At 37.6% G+C, this 15,394-nt stretch overlaps 1 pseudogene; it reads left to right on the forward strand.

Moving 5' to 3' along the window:
* The first annotated feature begins 7,106 nt into the window (after positions 1 to 7,106).
* Positions 7,107 to 11,330, forward strand: LOC141498683 (KH domain-containing, RNA-binding, signal transduction-associated protein 1 pseudogene; annotated as a pseudogene).
* The last annotated feature ends 4,064 nt before the right edge of the window (positions 11,331 to 15,394 follow it).

The raw sequence follows: 15,394 nt of genomic DNA on the forward strand, positions 1-15,394 counted from the left end.
CAGTATCCTTTAAAAACAATTGGATTAGTAGATTTAATGAAGCCAACAGCATTTTTTTCACCTGTTCCTGGAAAATACTCAATATTCCTTTTTCCTTTGGATTGGGGAGGAATGTAAGTAAGTCAAATACTGTCCTCATTACTGATGGGAGGTCATGGAATCATTACTTTCAGAGTTTTACTGTAAGACACTACTTGGATGGAGGAAAGAACACAAAAGCAATGTGCTTTGGCACAGAGTATGTGAATAACTTCTCCAAGATAAACAGGTTGTTAAGGCATTGCTTCGTCTTCCCTACCTTTGGCAAGAGGCTGAACCCCACAGATTATGAGAAAGTAAGAATCTTTCAAGATTACTTTGTTTCAAAAACAAATCTACAAGTCTTTGTAATCAGCTTAATAGTTGGGGTTGAGAAGGCTAGACTAGAGACATCACAAAAGCGAGTCCAGGTTCAAACAGTCCCGTGTTACCTGGCTTCTCAAGGCATTAGGATTCCCTCCTCATTGACTGAGAGGATATCGGTCTAAATGCAGAAGGAAGGTGAATTTTGATCTGGTTTTAGGATGTATCATCACATGTACATGCAAATACTTTTGCTTACATAGACTAACTGGAGACTGGGTGGTTAAGTTCCAACTTGTAATGCAATGCAGTTCAATAGCATGATGGAAGGAGAAGAGATTTGAATGTGGAATCAGAGGTGTGACCTGTGTTCCACTGCAGACTCAGTTGCTGTGCTATTCTATATAAGACACAACCTCTCTGGCCTTCAATTCCTTCCTCTTTAAAAATGTGGGGAAGAGAAGATATATTAAAAGTTTTCTCGGATTCATGACAGCTCTGATTCAATGACCAAACTAACTCTTTTTCAACTGTATATCAGTCACTGAGTATACAGAGATGAAATATGAAGCAAACCCATGCCTCAAAATACATTTATGCAATTAATTATGATTCAAGACGGAATATAATAAGTACAAAAAATAGCTCCAAAGTGCTATGAGAAAACTGAGGAGTGAGAGCTCATTTCCAACTTGGGGTAATGGAGGAACTGTGAGGTTGGTAATGAACTCTTTCATACAGATGAAATCACAGAGGAGATTTACTCAGTCATAGAATCAGTATGATTCTAGAGCTATAATTTACAGAGCTAGACTGCAAATCTAGGTCTTACTAAGTCCAAGACCAATGTCATTCCTACAATGCCACAAGGGAAAAGAATAGCAAGAACTTGCAGGTAGGAAAAAATGAGGATATAAGTCTCATATAAGCCTAAGAAAAAGAGGATATCAAGAGTGATGAACACTGACAAAGGCTTCTCCAAGGTCAAAGTTGCTGAGTATGGGGAACGAGAAAAGACTAAAACCCTTAGAAAGAACAGTCCAGTCAAGTGGTAGTAAAGGTAGCCAGCTTCCATTGGGGTTTCCTTTTATCTACAGCCCTGAGAGAAACATCAGTAGGAGAGGGATTGCATTCTCCGGAGTTTTTCATCAGATGATCAAACCAATTTGTGTGTGTGAGGAAGTATGAAGTAGAAGCAGAGGACATAACTTTTTGTAGAAGAATGGCAGTAAAGGAAACTAAGCAGAATTAGTCAATAGTTTTCCTACAGAACAGCGGGCATCTAAGACACAAGAAGGAACTATGAAGTAGAGATATAGAAGATGAGAGAAGCAGAAGGAAGATTCCATGGAGCAATAGCCCAATGGAAACCAGTACAAATTGTACTTAGAGCACAATGGAAAGAATAGCTTTGGCAAGGAAGAAAGTCATTTCATGCTATAAAACTGGAGGTAGGAAGAAAGAATGAGAACCTAAATATACCATTTGCATGCAAATACTATCAACATTTCCATATGCAAATTAATTTTCCAGTTGGGTAATGAAAAAAGTTCAGAGTTCCCCCAAGTGTGTAGATTGTTTCAATAGTGCAGATGTGGACAAAAATATTATTGTACTATAAACTCCATGATAGAAGAGATAAAACCCATAACAACTATATAAATTCTCTCCAAATGAAAAATGATTAGGCAAAAATTCAATATATTTTGACAGGCAATTTTCTTATATATCAGACTATTAGTAAGTATTTTATAAGTCAATCAGTTATGTGAGTCTTTTACTAATATTTATTACTGTGTTATCTATTGTAGGTTAGTAAAAATCACTGTTCTAACCCAAAACTGAAACTCCATTGGGTTTCTTTTTATCCATAGCCCTGAGAGAAACATCAGTAGGAGAGGGTTTGCATTCTCCAGAGGTTTTCATCTATCAGATGATCAAACAAATGTGTGTGTGTGTGTGTGTGTGTGTGTGTGTGTGTGTATCTATCTGAAGACCAGTTTAGCTAAGTTCAGACTAGGAAGTAATGACTTTACTTGGCTCTGGCAACTAACAAACTTTCTACAGTAAGTGGAAATGTCACAGAACTCAGGGAGCAGGATTAGAGACCGACCCAGTTATAGGAAAGACCCTTTTAGACAAAATGATAGCTTAGGATGAGGCACTGTGTTCAAAGGGAGAACTTAGGTCTAAAGAAAGAAGAGGTTCAGTTCTCTGGTTGGAGGGCATGGGGGAAAGGAGGATTCCGTTCTTTCCTCTCTAACCCATATTCAATGAATGTAGAACTCATGTGTGACCATCTTATCAATGCAATCCCTGTCTCAGCTGATGGTGATGGTGTTTGTCCTTCATTCTGGAAGAAGACCATGACATTGGGGAAGTGATGCTATGACAAGCATAGGAACTGGATTTGGGGAGGGAGGGTTGGGTTAACTCACCAGCCTCACTTTCTCCTCTGGAGCCATCTGGGTCCAGCGGCCAGATAGGAATCAAGATGACTGGAGATGGCCCTGAATGAGAGGCAATTAGAGTTAAGTGACAAGTGTCTGAGGCTGGATTCAAACTCCCATCCTCCTAACTCCAAGGCCAGTGCTCTATCCACTGCACCAGTCACATCAAATTTTAACTACATTGTTGGGATCATCATCTAGTCAAACAATGGTTCTGGGTTCTCTCCAAAATTTCTCCTTATAATAGTCCAAGTCAGATCATGTGTGAATTCAAAGTAAATTCACATGTGGATTCAAAGTAAAAAAGTATTCATTGAAAGAAAATATCAAGTTCCAAACAAGGAAGTAAATCTGTTACTAAATGCTTGATGTACCCTCTCCAAATTGGCTGCCACCGTCAACTTGAAACAAAGAAAGTCTTTGGTCCCCAGTGATTTTCGGTTTTTAGAGTGCATCACATAGCTCACTCATAGAAAAGTGCAAGGGCTGAGCGTCTACAGCAGACTCGGTTTAGTTATTTCCCTTTCCATTTTGCTGTCACTGAAGCACAGGGATCGCTGAGTTTTCAATATAAACACTGAAACCTCCTGCTGCTTCCTTTGGCCATTATGTCATGGCTGCCATCTCTCTCCTATATCTTTGCTGCCTGCCAGATGTGATCTCCATATCCAGGCAGAAGGCAACCAAAGAGTCTGGTGTCACAGAACGTTTTACAGGAAGCAGCAGCTGTGCTCATGTTAGAACTGTGAACAAGGCAATCTGTCAATCAACAAACATTTATTAAACACTTATTATATGCCAGAGACTCTAATAAATACTGGAGATACAAAGTCACATGTCAAACGGTCCCTAACCTCGAGTTACTTATACTACAGTTAGGGTGACAATATTGTCACACACACACACACACACACATATATATATGTATAATCTATACCTATATCTATATAGGTTTATATATAATATATAAATAAGCATAAATATATAAAAATACATTTATGAATATATACTCATATATGAAGATATATATGGATATGTATACATATGAATATGTAAATCTTTGTAAATATGCACATCATTTTGTTGGGGTTTTTTCTATGCCAGGAATTCCACTGGTATGGAAAGTTGGTTAGTTAGTTTTTCCCTACCAAAGAAATTCAGTACTTTCTCTGAAAATTACATTATCAAAGAGGCAGGGTGAGTGACTTGCCCTACTTCCCACAGCCAATGTGTATCCAGGCAGGACTTGAGTCCAGGTCTTCCTTGTTCCACCTTAGCTCTCAATCTACCATATAAGACTATAAGCAAATGAATTCAAGACAGTTAGAGAAGGGTACAAGCTGCTGAATGGATAAAGAAAGGCTTCATTTAGAAGAGGATACTTAACTTGGGGCTAGCAGGAAATCCAGGATTCCAAGACACGAAGTCAGAAAGAAGCACCTCACACTTCCCTACCTAGGGTATCAGAGACTGAAAGCACTCAGACACTAGGCTGGATGAGGAACTGCAAGGAGATCAAGCTGGCTGGACTGTGGAAGTAAGTTCTGCATAAGAAGAATGGAAGCATCTTCCAGAACACTGTAATGGAGAGCCTCCATGAAGAAGAAAAGGAAGCTCAATCCTTATTTTATCTGTGGACTTCAAGTGGCGAAATTCCTCTACTTTTCTGAAAACCCTGAGAGATTTCAGTCAGTAGCTACTGGGAGGATCAAAGGAAAATACAAAATGCACCTTGAGGTCACCTATTTCACTCTTCTGGATTTACATAGGAGGAAAGTGATGTCCAGAGAGGTCTCATGACTTCCCTAAGGAGTTAAGCACAAGAGGCACTATGAAAACTCCAGGTCTTTTGACTCTTGATCCAATATGCATGATCCATTAACAGTTAACCAATTAATTATGTCAAATAGTGAAAGTATGAGATCTATCCACACAAAGAATTCTTGTAGTTTCTTTAAGGAGAAGTTACTTTCAAGGATAGAGGGTTATTTACTTCAGAGGTATCAAACATGTAGTCCACAGGCCACATGAAGCCCACAACCCTCTGTATAATTGTTAAATATGGTCTCAGTCACCATTAATATAGAAACATTTGCTCCAAATTATTAACATGAGAGATATAAACCAAAACAATCATGTGGTTTTAATATACGTGGAGTAAATTGGGAAATACTAATCAAAGATGGCAACAGTCAGTGTTAAAATATCCAAGGGAAGGTGAGTACACATTGCTGATTGAACTTTAAATTGGCCCAAACATTCTAATAGCAATTTGAAACTGTGCTAAAAAAACGATCAACAAAGTCATAGCCTCTGATCCTGCTTCTGGGCCTACATTTCAAGTAAGGCAAAGGTCTCAATAAAATATTCATAGCAGGAGAGAAGCAGAGGAAAAGGAGGGGAGAGGAGGGGAGGAAAGAAGACAGGATTAACCTTTGAAATATGAAGACTAGCACAATACATTTATACAACATTTTACATACATCATCTCATTTGAGTTTCACAAAAGTCTATGATGGAAGTCCTATTTTTACTCCTTTTGGCAAATGAGGAAACTGAATCTTAGGGACACAGAGCAAGTAAACGTTAGAGTCAGGATTTGATCCATTTCACCAGGTGGCCATGGCATTGATCTCTTTGTTTCTAACAAGGTTGATTTATTTGTAGAAGGTCTCAGCTATGATCCCTTTTCATTTGTATAAAAACCATCATACTAATATAAAGACTAATGAAAATTGTATTATAAGTTGGATGTGGGAAAAAAAACCCACAAGACCTTTTCTCTGAGAACCTAAATTTAGTATGGTCTCAAAGTGTGAAATATAGTGTTAAAATGCCATTGTAGGGGATTTCTCCTTATTATCATTACCTGAAATGCTTTTGTTCCAGAAGAGAATAGGCAGCTTCAGGCATTCCCAACAGAAAACTTTGCCAGTCTAAGATGACAATGAGTTTCTCTCTGTGTCTCTTCAAGTCCAATAAGAAGCACAAATGTATCTTCCTGGAAATCGCCAAGAACTAGTAGCACTCATTTGAGTCTCTCCACATCCACACAATCAAGACTGCTTTTGGGGGAGGGATATTCCTCTCTAAAAAAGGGAGTATCAGAAAATTTGATTAATGAGATATGGTACAAGAATGTCAGTGCTAAGGCAGTAAATACAAACCATCCCCTTGACCCTTGAACATTCTTTCTGGTCTGTCAAGATGATTATGACACTTTGGGTATAGGTTTTCATGTTATTTTCAAAGACATCATAACTTGTACTATTGGGGGGAAAAGATTACCGAGATGAGACAAGAAGAGACAAGAGACTGTTGATAACCATCGCTCATGGAACCCAGATCCTGATTAATTAGGTTAGGCTCATATGATTATGGCAGACTTTTCATAACTGAAGAAATACACAAATGCTCTGAATAGGAAACAGTATTATTTGATCACTAGCAATGTTCATTTCGCATGCCAATCCTCAGTAAGAAAAGTTGACTTCTCTTTCCTTCCCCCGACCTCTCCACCCCCATTGCATTCAACTATGGCCATCTTTTAATCACTCAGGAGTTGATCAACCAACTTGTGTATTATCCATTGTTTTTGTTTCTCCTCTTTTTTCGCCACTAAAATCTACCCCTCAGTTTATTTCCTTCCTATTAGTGGGAGCAGAGAAATGAGCTAAGAGACAAATAATTCAATATGGACATTTTCTAAACAATTCTGCTAAAGGTTTGCTATCTAGTTTCAAAAAGAGAATTTAATTCTCAGTGGATTTCAATTAACCATGCACTTCTTTGCTCAGGTAGCAGGGCTGGTATAAGTTAGCAGTAGGCACTAGAGCAAAAACTATAAAGTTCCAAATCCTTGCCAGGAATGAGGTAATCCACCCTCAAGATGCAGCTTTGCACGTGCATCTAACTAGGCAGAATGTACTCAATTTATTCACTGAATTACATATGTGTATAGGCTGTGTTTATAAGAACATAATTCTCTCCCATAAATTATATTAGCTATATTCCTGGATTTGGCAAACTAAGCAAAAGCAGAAGGCTAAATTAAAGAAGTTTCTCTGAAGTTGTTAAGAGTTCTTGTGATATCTTTGTCCAAAAATTGGCATTTGAAATTATATGAAGGTATAAATACTAAGTATCCATGAAAACCCCTATCCAATACATCACCAAGGGATGGAGGCAACACCAGGTTCTTGAAGACAGTGCTGGTAAAATATAAATCATAGCAAAAAATTATTGCAAGTCTGATAATTGAGGATCAGCATAGCTAAGCACAGAGAGTCTCCTCACCAAAATGGTGACCAACGAATGAATTTTTCAACCATAGATACTTGTGAAGATCTTATCAACAATGAAAGGTGAGGATCTGCATTAGTGAAAAGAGATTAAAATCAGATTTCCTTGAAATAAATATGAGCAAAGGTATTTTTTTTTAAATTTGAGCCACAATAGATCAAAGAAATGAATGTTTAATGATGGATGTTCATGGAAAATGCATGTAGGTGACCTGGAAAATTCTTTATCTGATAAGAATTGCAAGGAAAGTGGAAAAGCATTTTATCAAATAAGAGGTTTTAAACTAGCCTTTTATACCATAAGCCATAATAAAATATAAAAGGTCACATTTTTTTTAAATGGACAAAATAGGAAAAATATATACCTTTCCAAACTATGGTTAAGTGGAGAAATCTTAATCAAAGATGAGAAAATGAACAATTTTAATGACATGAGATTTAAAATTTATTTTGGTGAACTAAAATGATACAACTATGATATGAAAGGAAACTGCTGATTCGGAGTGAAAACTGATACATTATAAATCTCTAATTAAGATTTTTTTTTATTTCAAGATATGTAAATTCACAGACACACACATATATTATAACAAGAGTATAAGAGAGAATTAACAGAAATATGTAAGACCAAGAGGCAATGTTTAACAGATACACAATGAAATAACTCAAATGAAATCCAACTAAATAAAAAATAAAAGCAAAGTAAACTAAAGCAATTCAGGCTGGAAAAAGGAAACCAAAAGGAAATAATAATTGGTGGAGTGGTTAAGGCACTAATATATTCCTGGAAGAGCAGGCAAACAGACCAGCCATTCTGAAAAAATAATTAATAAGTTTACCAAAGAATATGACTAAACATTTTATTCCTTTTGACCAAGAAATATAAGGAGGTCAAAGACCGAATTTGAGGTTTCATCCATATTCATAGTAGCACTTTTTTTGTGGAAGCCAAGAACTAGAATAAGTAAGACTACATCAACTGTGGAAAAGCTGGACACACACACACACACACACACACACACACACACAGTGTGATATATGAAATTATAGTGAATGAAACAAAGAAAGGCAGACTGGTAGAGTAGATAAAGAGATGTATTTAGATTCAGGAAGACCTGGGTTTAAATTCTGTCTGAGTCATGTCCTAGCTGTGTGACCCTGGGAAAGTCCTCAGTATTCTAGACAAGCTTCTAAAATCCTAACTTTTTTTTTCTTAAGAAAGATTTTATTTATTTTGAGTTTTACAATTTTCCCCCATTCTTGTTTCCCTCCCCCACCCACCACAGAAGGCATTCTTTACATTGGTTCCATGTTATACAATGATCTCAGTTGAATGTGATGAGAGAGAAATCATATCCTTAAGGAAGAAAAATAAGGTATGAGATAGTAAAATTACATAATAAGATAATGGTTTCTTTTTCTAATTTGAAGATAATAGGCTTTGGTCTTTGTTTAAACTCCACAGTTCTTTCTCTGCATAAAGATGGTACTCTCCATTGCAGACAGCCCCAAATTGTTCCTGCTTGTTGCACTGATGGAATGAGCAAGTCCACCAAGGTTGGGCATCACCCCCATGTTCCTGTTAGGATGTACAATGTTTTTCTGGTTCTGCTCATCTTGCTCAGCATCAGTTCATGCTAATCCTTCCAGGCTTACCTGAATTCCCATCCCTCCTGGTTTCTAATAGAACAATAGTGTCCCATGACATACATGTTGTTAAGCCATTCCCCAACTGAAGGACATTGACTTAATTTCCATTTTTTGCCACCACAAACAGGGCTGCTGCAAATATTTTTGTGCATGTAATGTTTTTACCCTTTTTCCTCATCTCTTCAGGGTATAGACCCAGTAGTGGTATTGTTGGATCAAAGGGTATGCACATTTTTGTTGCCCTTTGGGCATAATTCCAAATTAATCTCCAGAAAATTTGGATGAATTCATAGCTCCACCAGCAATGTATTAGTGTCCCAGATTTCCCACATCCCTTCCAACATTGATCTTTGTCCTTTCTGGTCATATTGGCCAGTCTGAGAGGTGTGAAGTAGTATCTCAGAGATGCTTTAATTTGCATTTATCTGATAAGTAATGATTTGTAACAATTTTTCATATGACTATGGATTGCTTTGCTTCCCTCATCTGTTAAAACCCTAACTTTTAGAAAGACACCAATTTGTATTTAATAGAGAAAGTTTTGCACAAGGAGTTCTTTATGCTGATGAAATCACAGGCCTAGTCAAAAAATAATGATTAAAAAAGAAACAATAAATAGAAAAATCAGAAAGCAGAACCATGAAAAAATAGCAATGTAGAACGACCGTGGATTGTGTGCTGCCCAAATATGTTATGTTTCCACATGGGTCTGTCTAGAAGCAGTCTGCATAGGAGGAAATAAAAGATACCCCTAGAGTCTCCTCCATAGCCTCACCCTTTCCAAAGGATGATTAAATTCCTGTTTGGAGGGGTACAAGAAGGTGAAGTCAAAGGTTGACCATTCTGTTTACTTTGGAGAAGTGTAGGGGAGGGGACTATCAGACCAACATTATATCTAAGCCCCACTAAACATTGCTAATCTATGGTAAATATTTGTTTGTTCAAGCTGAATTCCCATACTGGAAAGGGAGTGCCTCAAGATTTATATTCAAGGTTTATTGTCTTTGTCATCAAATGCTAGTTCCATAATGAACACAGAGAATATAGCAAATAAACTTGTTTACCCAAGCTGAGAGCAAATATAAAACAGAGAAAGCATGAATCTGGGAATGTGAACCCAGAAATACAGAGAGTAAATACATTCTTCCATTATGAGGGAGAAGAGAAAGAATCGGGGTGGGGGCAGAGAGAGATGAAGCTCCTCCACATGCTGACTTTCTTTCCTGTCTTTCTCTTCCTTCAGGGACTAGAAGATGGAACTGTGAGTCTTCTATCTTGAAGCTGGAAGCCAAAATACCAGGATGCCTCTTTTCTCTTCAACTTTGGCCATGCCACCAATCATGGAATATTGAATAATTCATCTACAGCAAGAGTCCCAGGCAAAAAGGCTTTGGAACAAGTTGCAATAATAACAAATAATATTTATATAGGTGAGCAAAGAATTTTACATATGGTATCTTCTTTGATACAACAACCTTGGGTACTCGGTGTTATTATAATACCATTTTCTGGCAGAAGAAACTGGTAAAGTAATTTGCTAAATGTCTAAGCATGGACTTGAATTCAAGTCTCGCTGATTCGACATCCAGCTCTTGATTCATTATACTAGCTAACTGAGTTAATGCTTTAATATACACAATGACAAAATGTAAATGAACAATAAAACCAAATGACACTATAATAATCATGGGCAATCTTAGTACCAGAGAAAATATATATCATCCCTTGTTTTATGAAGATACCAGATTGGAAGATCCAAAGACTGCAAGAGGAAACTGGGGCCAAAATATCAAAAATGGAAAAAAAGGTTTCATGAGAGACAAAGCAAAGGAGAAGATCCTGACTATGCCCACTTAAATATGGATCTGCGAGTGTTCATTGAAGTCTTTGGGTAGCCCTGTGAGACTTGTGCCCTCATGGCTCATGCTATGGAAGAGGTCAAGAATTTTCTTGTGCCCAATAGGATGGATGATATCTACCAGGAACAGTTTCCTGAATTATCTTATCTGAATGGTATGCATGAACCTAATTGTGGGTGTGGGATCTCAGTAAGGGGAAGGAGAACAGCTCCTCCACCTTCCCCTGTTTCCAGATGACACATTTTAAGAGGGACATTGAAAAGCTGGAGTGTGTCCAGAGTGGGCAACTGGGATGGGGCTGTGATGTTGGGTTTCCCTCGGGGAGCCTTCATCCACAGTGCTCCAGGGAGAGGGGCCATCACTAGTGACACTGATGTGGCCTGTGTAGTTCCTTCCCTTCCAGCAGTCCAGAGAGACACTATTCCAAGTGCCCAAGCTATAGGCATCCAGAGAATACCACTGCCTCCACCCCCAGCAACAGAGATTTAAGGAGACTATGGGTATGATGATAACTACACTGAGCAAATTTACAAAGGAGACGAGGGCTATTACAGCCAGGGCCAAGGGGACTTAGACTATTATGACTATGGACGTGGAGAGGACATGGACAAAATTCTTATGAAGCTCATGGTCAAGATGACTGGAATGAGACAAGACACTCCCCGAAGCCTCCTCCAGGTAGGCCAGTGAAGAGATCACTCAGAGAGCATTTATATGCAAGTTATTAAAACAAATATGAGAGAAAATTATCAGTTATGAGCAAAGTTGTTACTAATTTCTTATATCTAACAGGATTCCTGTTGTTTTACTTACTACAGACAAGTAATTATCTAAAGTTTTTTTTCATGATTCCCTTCTCCTGTCTTTCTCCATCTTCACCCTGCATTCTGGCTTCTATATGAAGTATTCTAAAAATTAGTTAAAATAGATTTAGGAATGTTGAATTAATTTTTAAAGTGTTTGTCTTTGTTTTTAAATGTAAAGACAACTGTACCTTTTAAAAAAAACAGAAGGTGAGCTTTTAAAAAAGTCATGAAAGGCCTGACTTCAGAAAAACCTGGAAAGACTTGCATGAACTGATGAGGAGTGCAATAAGTAGAAGCAGGAGAATACTTTTTCCATTAACAGCAACAGTGTGAGATGATCAACTAGGAAGGATGTAGCTCCTCTCGATAGTTCAGTTATAAAAGCCAAACCCAAGGAACTTGTTATGGAAAATGACATCTACATCTAGAAAAACAAAACAACAAAAAACAAACAAACAAAAACTATGGAGTTTAGGGGGCGGCTAGGTGGCGCAGTGGATAAAGCACCGGCCTTGCAGTCAGGAGTACCTGGGTTCAAATCTGGTCTCAGACACTTAACAATTACCTAGCTGTATGGCCTTGGGCAAGCCACTTAACCCCACTTGCCTTGCAAAAACCTAAAAAAAGAATTAAAAACTATGGAGTTTGAATGCAGAGCAAAGCATGCTATGATCTCTTTGTAAAATTTCTTTTACGTTTTCTTTTATGTTTTTTTTTTCCTTTCTTTCTCTTGTTTTTTTTCTTCCTTAGCTCTAATTGCTCTTTTACAACATAACTAATACGAAAATATGTTGAAGACAATTGTATGTCTATAAATTTTACCAGACTGTTTGCTGCCATGGGGAGGGGAATGTAAGCAGAAAAATGTGGAAATCAAAAACTTGCAAAAGGATGAATGCTGAAAATTATATTTGCACGTAACTGGAAAAAATGAAATCAAAATAAACGAAAAATAAATGAAAGGATATGTGGCAAATAAAGCATTTATTTCAATGTCTATGATTATCTTTGTTATGAAAATGTTGAATAGATTTCTGCAAACTGTAGACCAGACAATGTCTTTTGACTTGTTCCTTTTCACTGTTTTTAAGTGGAACCCATTCCTTTTTTTGTGGAGGGGGGGTAATCTTCTGCTTCTATCTTACACACCAGATTCTGCCTCTGGGACCTTATATATCTTGTTTACTGATAAATCAATCACATAACACTTCCACTCCTACCAGTATGAAAACGAATTAAGGAAATTCACAACTGGGGAAGTTTCAATCTGGATTATGAACCCTGCTTGTCTTCAGTCTTATGCAGTAACTAGTTGAAGGAAACAGACTGGAAGGACAGGAGGACTGTGAAAAGAAAGGAAGGAAAAATATAGATGGAGGGCTCCTTTCTGATTTGCCATTACTCTCGCCATTCCCTTGACCTAGAATACTTTATTTGGACAATGCAAATCCAGATCCAGTCTGACAGAATGCAAATGCACAATTTTCTTCCCATACTTTGAATTACTTTGAACTTTGGTATATACATTCTGTTCCATAATAATACTAATCATCATCCTAAGCATAATAATAAAAATCACTAGCTTTTGCATAGCTCCTATTTTGCACAAGGCATATATTTATTTGTATCTTATGGGTGTTTCTCGAATTGGTTTGTGTATATGTCTGTTATTTTTATAACAACTATAATTCCTCAAGAGAACAGATGAGAGGACATATAAGTTTTCCACATTATAGATTGATGGCCTCCAAACTATGGTGCACCTATCCCAAAGGGATCACAGAATGATCCATGGGGGTAAGAGGAGATGCCTGATCAATGTTCAGAAGGATAGAACCAGAGAATACACACCCCCTTCCACACAGCAGTCAAATTTGAGGCTTTCCTCCAATACAGTACACCACCTCCTTTTGCCAATTGGTTCACAATATCCCCCACACCTCCTACTGGAACAGTATAAGCTTTGACACCAAGCATTGGCCCTGGTCAGTTATAATTTAGCCTCAATCTGTAAACATGCCACAGAGAAAATCATACCTCTATCAACCAATTTATGCACACCTTGTTCCTCAGATCATTTTCTGACTGTAGTAACTTTTATATTTTAACTTTGTAAAAATTATAGTTACTCCACATCTATTTTCACCAAGGTTGTTATAAAAGGAAAAAGAAGTTATATTGAAAAGGGAAGAATTTTGGCTAGATTTAAGAATAAACCTCCTAGTAGGAAGAGCTGTTAAGCCCTGGAAGTTTTGCTAGGGGAGACTGTGATATATGTGTTTCCTAACGAGACCTTGAAAATAGAATTACTGTGTCTCTTTTTGGGACTGCTATAACAACAAATTTAAGGACTGAATGATGGGTGGTGGTATGGTACTTTCCACCTAATGGTTCCTGTATCTGTAATCTTTGATATTACAAAAGTAATCTGTAAAATGTAAAAATAACAAGCATCAAAGAAATGGGAGAGATGGCAAGATGTAGTATGGCAGAAAGAGCACTGGAGATCAGCAGTGGCACCAATGAGTTGTTTAACCTTGAGTAAAACATGTTCATTTGCAAGACCTTAGCTCCATCTTCCATACAACAGGAGGATCAGGAGAGATGACTTCTAAGGTTCCTCCCAGGCCCCACAGAATATGGAAATTTTGCTATAGCATTATTATTGACACCTCCTCTGAGACTTTTTTCAGCTTTCAGCTAGATATGACCCTGTCTCTTCAAATCTCTCAAGTTGTTCAGCTCCAGTCCATTCACTTAATCTGATTCTAATTTGGGATGGTGATATTTATTTATTTACAATCTCATTCAAATGCTAAAATATTACTAACAAGGTTCAAGAAATAATGCTAGTTCTGACCAGATCTGTTTCCTTCTTTGCCTTGCTCTAAGCCAGACTCCCAAGGAAAATGTCAAAGATCTGCAGTAAATTACCTCTGCCAAGATATTTAGGCTCAGAATTTCATTGTGTACATGGAAAACACATCCTAGAACTAAATTAGATCCAATCATTCCAAAATAATATCAAGACTCTGAAGGAGTCAAGACTGCAAAATCTTGTGCAAAGGTTGGGAGGCTTGTCAACATTCTCCAATTTGTCATCACAGAAAATTTGACAAAGGAATAAATTTCGATGTTAGGTAGAAACAAAAAGTGTCCTATTTATAGAGGCAATGTACTCTTGAATGAAGGGTGTGGGGAGGTAAAATAAAGAGATTCGAAAGCACAGAGAAAAGAAGGGCATCACCTCAAAGACCCAAAGCTAAAGACTCTGATGCTTTTCTTCCAGCAGACAGAGTAGATATCCATTTGGTGCTGCGGTAAACATGGAATCTGGAGGATAGGTTGAGACAGACAGCAACTGGAAATTTGTAGATTATTGAGCTGAATGACACTGATGACAATTAAAAGATGAGCATTTATGGCTACCACCCATTGCTCCACTGAAAAGCAAGGTGTGAGAATTGATCAATTTCTCACTCCTAATATTTAGCGCTTTCCAATTCATGCCCACATACGCCTTCTAAAGGAATGATGAAGAGAAGGCTAGTCCCAGGTGAGAAGTGACCACAAAAAACAAGAAAATCAGCCCACTTCTCTAGACACCCATTCCCAAAGGCTGGGCTGGTTAATGTGGCATGGCACTGCTCAGCCTGAGGATAATGGAGAAGAAGGGCAATGCCTCACTCTGACAGCTGACCTGAGACTAACATTACCAAGTCCCACTGGAAACATACTCCTGAAATTGATATAGGTTATTTGTGGAAAGAAAACAAAACAGAATTCTAATCTAAAATTCTATAGTCAAAGGAATGGAGCATACTTTTCAGTTAAAAATATGTTCCTGATACAACAAAAGAAAGCATCTATTGGCTACCTCTTACTTTCTGCTATGGACAACCAATATCCCTACAATGAAGTTTGACATTCTTTGTTTATTGTTAAGTCTGAAACACCACTCACCCAGATCCTAACTTCCTAAGCTC

Source organism: Macrotis lagotis, chromosome X, assembly GCF_037893015.1.
Source record: "Macrotis lagotis isolate mMagLag1 chromosome X, bilby.v1.9.chrom.fasta, whole genome shotgun sequence".
Taxonomy (NCBI): Eukaryota; Metazoa; Chordata; class Mammalia; order Peramelemorphia; family Peramelidae; genus Macrotis; species Macrotis lagotis.